The sequence below is a fragment of the Sorex fumeus genome, unplaced genomic scaffold (genome assembly GCF_029834395.1).
Source record: "Sorex fumeus unplaced genomic scaffold, SorFum_2.1 ptg000054l, whole genome shotgun sequence".
NCBI classification, from domain to species: domain Eukaryota; kingdom Metazoa; phylum Chordata; class Mammalia; order Eulipotyphla; family Soricidae; genus Sorex; species Sorex fumeus.
The window spans coordinates 12,225,447-12,233,272 of NW_026606111.1; the positions used below are offsets into that span (position 1 = coordinate 12,225,447).

Consider the following 7,826-nt stretch of genomic DNA (forward strand, 5'->3'; position numbering starts at 1 on the left):
TCCTGTAAGAAAAATAAATTAAAGAAAGAGGATGAGAGTAGGAAGAAATGAGATTAGATAAGTAAGCTGAAATCAGATCACATCAGGGATTTTATGTCATGGAAAGATGTTTATATTTTATCCCAGCTAAAATAAGAGCACTTTGGAGGGACTTAGGCTGAAAATTATATTATCTGATTGATGTATTTAAAACATTACTCTGGCAGCAGAAAAGAATATGATTCATGATGGTCTACAGTGGGACAGGGGTCAAGCCAAGAGTAGAAGCAAAAGAAAGATAGGTCATTGAGCTTGCTTAAGAAAAGCTTATACTGGCATCTATTAAGAGGGTATGCATATGCAATTAATAGAGAAAGCCCATTACTATCCTCTGTATCAGCAAGGAATAAATAAAATTTAATATTCAAAGTATAATGCAAAATTAAGGTGAATAACTAAAAATATGTCAGTACAGATCTAAGAAAGTAAGTTTTTTATGAGGAAACATAGATATTATTAATGAAAAAATAAAATACAAAATGAATAATGGAAATATATTCCATGAAATAGGTATACTCACAATATATTCAATGTCAGTTCTCCCCAAATATTCATTTTCCTTTTCTGTTATTATTTTATTATTTTTACCACATCTGAAAGTTCTCAGGTTTTAGTCCTTGCTCTGCACTCAGGAATCAATTTGAAGGACTCTCAAGGACTCTGAAGACCATATGTAGTGCCAGAGATTGAACCCAGTTCAGCTACATGATAAGGCAAGTGCCCAACAGATTGTACTATAGCTACTGCCTCAGATTTCCCCAAATATTTCTATAGAATAATAAAATCCAATAAAATGATAGGATTATTTTGAGTATATCAACAAACTAGTTCTAAAATTTACACAGGAAACAAAGTCCAGAATTTCCCATGCAATTTTCCTTAAGAGCAATTTAGAAGGTTGTCACTAGGAAACTTCAAGATTTACTAAAAAACTACAATACTTAAAAAAGTGTAGTATTGGTGTGAAATATATACACTGAAACAATAAATCAAGTATTATAAAGACCTATAAAGAAAGAAACATAGAAATAGTCTCAACTTATTTTGCCAGAGGAACAAAGGCAGTTAACTGGAGCAAAGACAATACTTAAGTAGTATTGGAATAACTAGACATCCATATTGAAATGATCTATTTGTACACTTTTATAACTATCACAAAAATAACTCAAAATATATACCATGTATAAGTGGAACACATAAAAATATGAAAGTCTTAGAAGAAATTACAGAAAAAAACTCTGCTATCCATGACCACACGCACACACACACACACACACACACACACACACACACACACACACACCTTTAGACACATTTCACAAAAAAATTTCTCTGGTGCTAAAAGAGGTGCACTTTAGGACTAGAGAGATGGTACAGTGGATAGGGAACTTGGCTTGTACGTGGCAGATGTGGGTTTGATCCCCAACATTTCATATGGCTCCCCCAATGCTCTCCAGGAATGATCTCTAAGTACACAGCCAGGACTAAGCCCTGAGCACTACCAGATGATGTCCTCTCCTCCCCCCAAAAGAAGGTGAGCTTAGTAAAACTTTAAAAATCTGTGCAATACTTTGAAAAGAGAATGAGAAGTTAAACTCCTGAATGAGAGTTCTCTATATTTATTATAATGTCCAAAATTCAAAGCACTCATAATAGCAGATAACCAAGCTGTGCAATAAGAAGAAAATTATTTATTTTTGATAGGGTTGAAACAAGGCAAAGCAATACTGGAAACAATTATAAAATACAACAATTTCTTGTGATAAAGCTTACCTAAAATTTTTAAGTAACTATAAAACAGGTTTCTAGTCCTAGAAACCTCTTCCTTTAAGTGATGCTTACCATTTTAGTGAAATGATAATGCTTACCGTTTCAGTACTGCAGAAATGAAACAATGATTATGAATTTTAAATGAATAGAAAATTCTCTCCTCATGTGGAATAATCACTTAATCACTTAACTTCCCGTTAGTCGTCGATTTGCTCGAGCGGGCGCCAGTGACGTCTCCATTTGTCCCTGTCGCGTGCTAGTGTAGCCCAATGGCATCTTTTCGCTCCAGGAACATGGAGGGCCTCAAACCGATCGTTCATGATCTTGACAAAGAAGTCTGACCATCTGGTAGGTGGGAGGCCATGCGGTCTCTTGACATCCCGTGGAATCCAATCAGTAACAGCTCTAGTCCAACGGTCGTCTTTAAATCTCATTACGTGACCAGCCCATCTGATTTTCGACACCTTGGCATATGAGACAGCGTCCCTGATCCTTGATCGTCGACGGATGTCAGAACTCCGAATTCGTTCTCTCATTTGAGTGAAACGTGATATTCCAAGCATAGCTCTTTCTATTCTTCTTTGGGAGACCTGAATGGCGTTCTCATCTTGTTTGCTTAGGGCCCAGGTCTCTGAGACATATGTTAATGCAGGAAGAACAGTGGAATCAAAGAGATGTGCCCGGAGCCGGAGGTTCTTCGTCCTCTTAGCTATTTCTTCGACGTTCTTGAAGGCGTTCCAAGCCGCTCTCTTCCTCCTGTGCAGCTCGGGTGCCAGGTCATTTCTCATGTTGACCTCTCGACCTAGGTATACATAGCTGTTGCATTCGGAGATGGTCGTTCCATTGAGAGCGAATGGGGCGTCAGGAACAAGGCTGTTTCTCATAAACATTGTCTTCGTAAGATTCAGCTGTAGTCCTACCTTTCCACACTCACGGTCAAAGTCGGCCAGCATTTGTGCCACTTGGCTGATGTTTGGTGTTATTAAAACAATGTCATCAGCAAAGCGGAGGTGGTGTAGTTGCCGACCATCTATCTTCACTCCCATTCCTTCCCATTCCAGTCGTCGCATGATGTTCTCGAGGGTGGCACTGAAGAGTTTCGGTGAAATGGTATCACCCTGCCGCACCCCTCTCTTGACATCAACGATCACTTCTTTGTAGAATGGTGAGATCCTGGTAGTGAATCCGCAATACAGCTCACGGAGGATCCTGATGTATTGGGCTTGAATGCCCTGATTGGCTAGGGCTTCAATGACCGCTTCCGTCTCAACAGAATCAAAGGCCTTCTTTAAATCAATGAACGTTAAGCAGAGTGGCATCTTGAACTCCCGAGAAACCTCAATGAGCTTGGTTACCGTGTGGATATGGTCGATGGTGCTGAATCCTTTGCGGAACCCGGCTTGCTCGCATGGTTGTCCTTCATCTAGTGTTCTGCCAATCCTATTCAGGATGACTCGAGTGAACAGCTTGTAGATGACAGACAATAGGCAGATCGGGCGATAGTTGCCAATGTCATGGATGTCTCCCTTCTTGAACAGTAGTACGGTCCTGCTGGTTTTCCATTGGGACGGAACCTTGCATTCAGACAGGTAGCGAGTGAAGAGCTGAGCCAGTGTATTGATGAGTACTGACGGCAGGTTCTTCAGGTGTTCAGGTCTGACCTTGTCTGGGCCGGGTGCTGTTTGCTTCTTTACCAACGAAATGGTGTGTCGGATTTCGGAAGGGAGAACGTTAGGAACGACATACCCATCCTGTGGAATTTGGTATGTCGGCAAGTGGACATGGCTATCGAAGAGATTTGAGTAGAAGTCATGGATAATCTTCTCCATTGCCGTTCTGGAGGATGTGATGGATCCATCAGGACGTCGGAGGGCAGTCATCTTGGTCTTATAGTTGGTGAAGGACAGGCGGGCGTTACGAATACTTTTCCCGGCTTCTGCCGCATCTACCAGTACTTCTGCTCTTCTCTCTTTGAGGTCTTCCTTGATCGCATCTCTGCACTGCTTTGCAAGCTCGGACGTTAGCTTGCGGTTGCCTGAGGCATGCGCCAAACCACGCTGGCGAATTAGCTCAAGAGTTTTCGAAGATAGGCGACTTTTTGTGGCTATCTCTCTCTTGGTGTTCCTCGCACATTCATGGAGGTGCTGAACCAGTCGATCATATTCCTCGTCAATGTTGTCAACAATGGCATCTTCCCATGTTGCCGCAATAGTACCAAAGAGTTCCCAGTTGGTGGTCATTCTGGGAGTTCTCTTTTTGAACTTTGCAGCCCTTTCTCCCCGCTCTGTGAAGTAGAATTTTGCACGAAGGAGACGGTGGTCCGAAATTTTGGGACAACAGCGACATCAGTCAGGCAAAACCGTCGATTGAATATGATGTGGTCTATTTCGTTATGGAATCGTCCACCCGGAGACTCCCATGTCCATCGTTTAGATTCTGCCTTCTGGAACTGTGAGTTACCATGAATGGTCTTGGTCGACATGATGAACTCAGACAGTCTCTCACCCTGTTCGTTCCATTCTAGGCCATGGGTCCCGATGTGAAGTTCTTCAGCTGATCTTCTCGGTCTTATCTTGGCATTAAAATCACCCACAATGATCTTCTAGAAGGTGTGGTCTTCTTTATAGAACTTCTCTAGCTCCATGTAGAACTTCTCGATTTCTCTTTCATCATAATGAGATGTTGGTGCGTAGACAACGAAGATAGAAACTGCAGGCAGTGAGCCACATCTATTCAAATGTAAACGTCCGATTCGGGTTGTTAGGCATTCGAATGAATCAATGCTCTTGGCCAAGTTTGTGTTGACAAGGACACCGACGCCTCCAACACCTCTTTTATCGCATGTTCCGAGGAACAATTCTTCTCCGGTGTCGAAAATGGCATGGTGAGATTCGTGCCTTCTTGTCTCGGTCAGACCAATGATGTCGTACTTGATCATTCGCGCTTGTACCATCAGGTCCTCGATGGATGCATCTGATGCTAGCATACGTGCATTGAAAGTACAGACGATCATTTTTGTCTTCCTTCGTTGTGGCAGCCTAGGTTGGCCTTGAGATTTTGTCGGCCTCTCCTTTCTCATCCTTCTCAGTGTTGCCATGTCGGTGAAGCCTTCAGGGTCAGGTGAATGAGACCAGTTGTAGTTACTGGTTTTGGCATATCGAATACACAGCGCTTCGGCAGCACATATACTAAAATTGGAATGATACAGAGAAGATTAGCATGGCCCCTGCGCATGTGGAATAAACTATAGATAAATAATATTTTCAAAATTATGTGCCCATTTAAAAAAACTACATTCTTTCAAATATCCTTTATTATGTAATGACTGTGTAAAAAAATACCCACTCTGTCTTTCACTCTTGATTATACTATGACTTTTGTTGTCTAAATAATCAGAACTTTCAATTAGTTTTTCATGATATTCATAAAAAATAATTGAATAATTATTCATGTTAATTTTCATGTGAAAACTCTTGCTAGGATTTAAAAACAAATTTCTAATATCTACAACTATACAAGAATTAGAATAATCCTGGACAAGGTTCCAGTAGGAATTTATCACTCAATCTCTTCCCTTAAAATTAAGGCAGCTAACATTAGAAATAATTTTGTATGAATACCCAGAAATTCATATCATCAAGAAACAATACAATGCAACTCAATTATAAAAAAAGGATGAAATCTTGCCATTCCTAACAAGTTTGGTGAACTCAAAAGGTATTATGTTCAATAAAATAAGTCATTACTTCATTCATATTGTATTTATATAAAGACTAAATGAATAAATTACCTAAATAACAAAAAAATAACTGATGGTTTCATTAGAGAAGGGACAGGAATGGATAATGGGTCACATGTAGGGTGAAGGGTAGAATTTTACTTTTAATGATGAATTTAGTGTAATACATAAACATATAAAATTTAAATGATACATGTGAAAATTTTATGACATTATATATATGAGCATGTCTATCTCAACACAAACAATTAAAAAGGCTTCTTATCATTATATGGGAATATTTATATCTATGTCAAAGTCTGTTGGAAGTGGTGCTCTTCCATAAATCTCATATTATGCTACAATTTCTGGCCACTCTTTCTTAACTTTTCTATTAACTTCTCCTGTTAGAATGCCACAACCCCGGTATGACAACTTCTTTATTAATTCTGTACTATTTGGTGGATGGGAGGTCCATCACTTTTCCTTTCTAAGTTAGTAATCTATCCCAACATTATAATCAATTACTATGAAGAAAGTCTGTATCAATATTATATTTTACATTTTCTGTACTAAGCTGACAAAATCTAACTGCTCAAACTATTTCTCTAGTATACTAAGAATGTGGAATGCATTCTGGAGAAGAATGCACTATTTCATGATTGAACTGTCTTTAATGTGAGGGCTACAAACCTTAAGTGAGCTCTCAGTATTTCCTAGTACTTTTCTATCAAACATTCTTTTCCCACTGTCTCTCTCTATACATTTTCCCCATTTCTATTGATTTTCCATCATGTTACTATACTACAGAACCCTAGGGCTTTAGATTTATTCCTTCATGTGTGTATATACATATGTATGTATGCATATATATATGCATGTACATATATGTGCACACATATGTCATACCACCCAAAATTCAGTGCCAACCCAATGAATGTATAAGTGGACCTGTTTTCATTTATAGCAAGCAACTCTATTTCCCTCTACAAGCCACCAATTTTTTACCTAGAATCCCTTTTTCATTTTACAGGCCACATATTTTCATCATATTTAGTTGAATTGTTTTTTTTCAGTTGCTTATTTTAATTATACATATTTCACATACTAATGAAATCATCCAGTAATTGTCTTTCGAGTCCTTACCTGTTTTCTTATCATAGTTACGTCAGCATTCATATATCTTGGGGAAGATCTTCTCCCAAGATGTATGAATGCTGAGGCAACTATATATTCACTATATCATCCTTTAATAGCACAACAGTTATTCAGTCATGTTTCTATAACAGTTTCTACTACATAGTCATTTTACAATGGGAATTTAAATTGATGTCATATTTTGGCTATTGTGAATATTTAAAATTTTAAACAAGTTTTAGTGGTGATGTAGAGAAAAGGGAATTATTGGACACTATTTGTATAAATGTAAATTTGTGGAATATCTACAGAAGACAGTAGGGAGATTTGTTAAAACAACAACAACTACTACAGGAAGCAACATTAAAATTTGGGTGCAGATATATTACATTAGATAAAGTGCTTTCCTTGCACATGGATAATTCAAGTTCCATTCCAGGTACGCTACACAGTCTTCTTCATGCATCCAGGACTGACCCCTAAACATATGGCAATTGTACGCACTGAGCACTGCCAGATGTGGCCTCTGAAACCAAACATAAATAAATTGATAAAATTACATATTATTCTGTAATACAACACTTAGGCTTTCATTCAAATGATATGAAAATACTCATTAAAATATGAGGGGCTGGAGTGATAGCACTGCGGGTAAGGCGTTTACCTTGCACGTGGCTGACCTGGGTTTGATTCCCAGCATCCCATATGGTCCCCCAAGCACGGCCAGGAATAATTCCTGAGTGCATGAACCAGGAGTAACCGCTGTGCATCGCTGGTTGTGACCCAAAAAGAAAAAAAAAATGATATTTACATCTTGATTCTCATTCTGTGTCTCTTTCTTATATTTCTAATCTGCTTCTTTCCTTGAAAGACTCATTTATAAGGAACCTGTAGATTTTATGAAATTTTAGCTTTTATCAGGAGAAAAACTGCCAGTTGAAGAAACATGTATTTACCTCTGTTTATAATATAAAGATTTATTATAATTTCTTCAGTGAGCCCTCTAGTATTACATAATCTTAGACTTGGAAGCATATTTACTTAGAGAAGCATATTTACTTACATAGAGATTCTCTCTATCATCTAAATGTTTTTCATTAATTTATGGCTCACTCTCTTCTCCAGGCAGAACTTATGTTAAGTCTTAATAGCCCCAAATTAA

General features: G+C 38.4%; 1 non-coding gene across 1 annotated transcript; it reads left to right on the forward strand.

Moving 5' to 3' along the window:
* The first annotated feature begins 4,977 nt into the window (after window positions 1-4,977).
* Window positions 4,978-5,082, forward strand: LOC130033685 (U6 spliceosomal RNA). The gene has a single exon (XR_008793974.1). It is a non-coding gene; the product is annotated as a U6 spliceosomal RNA (small nuclear RNA).
* The last annotated feature ends 2,744 nt before the right edge of the window (window positions 5,083-7,826 follow it).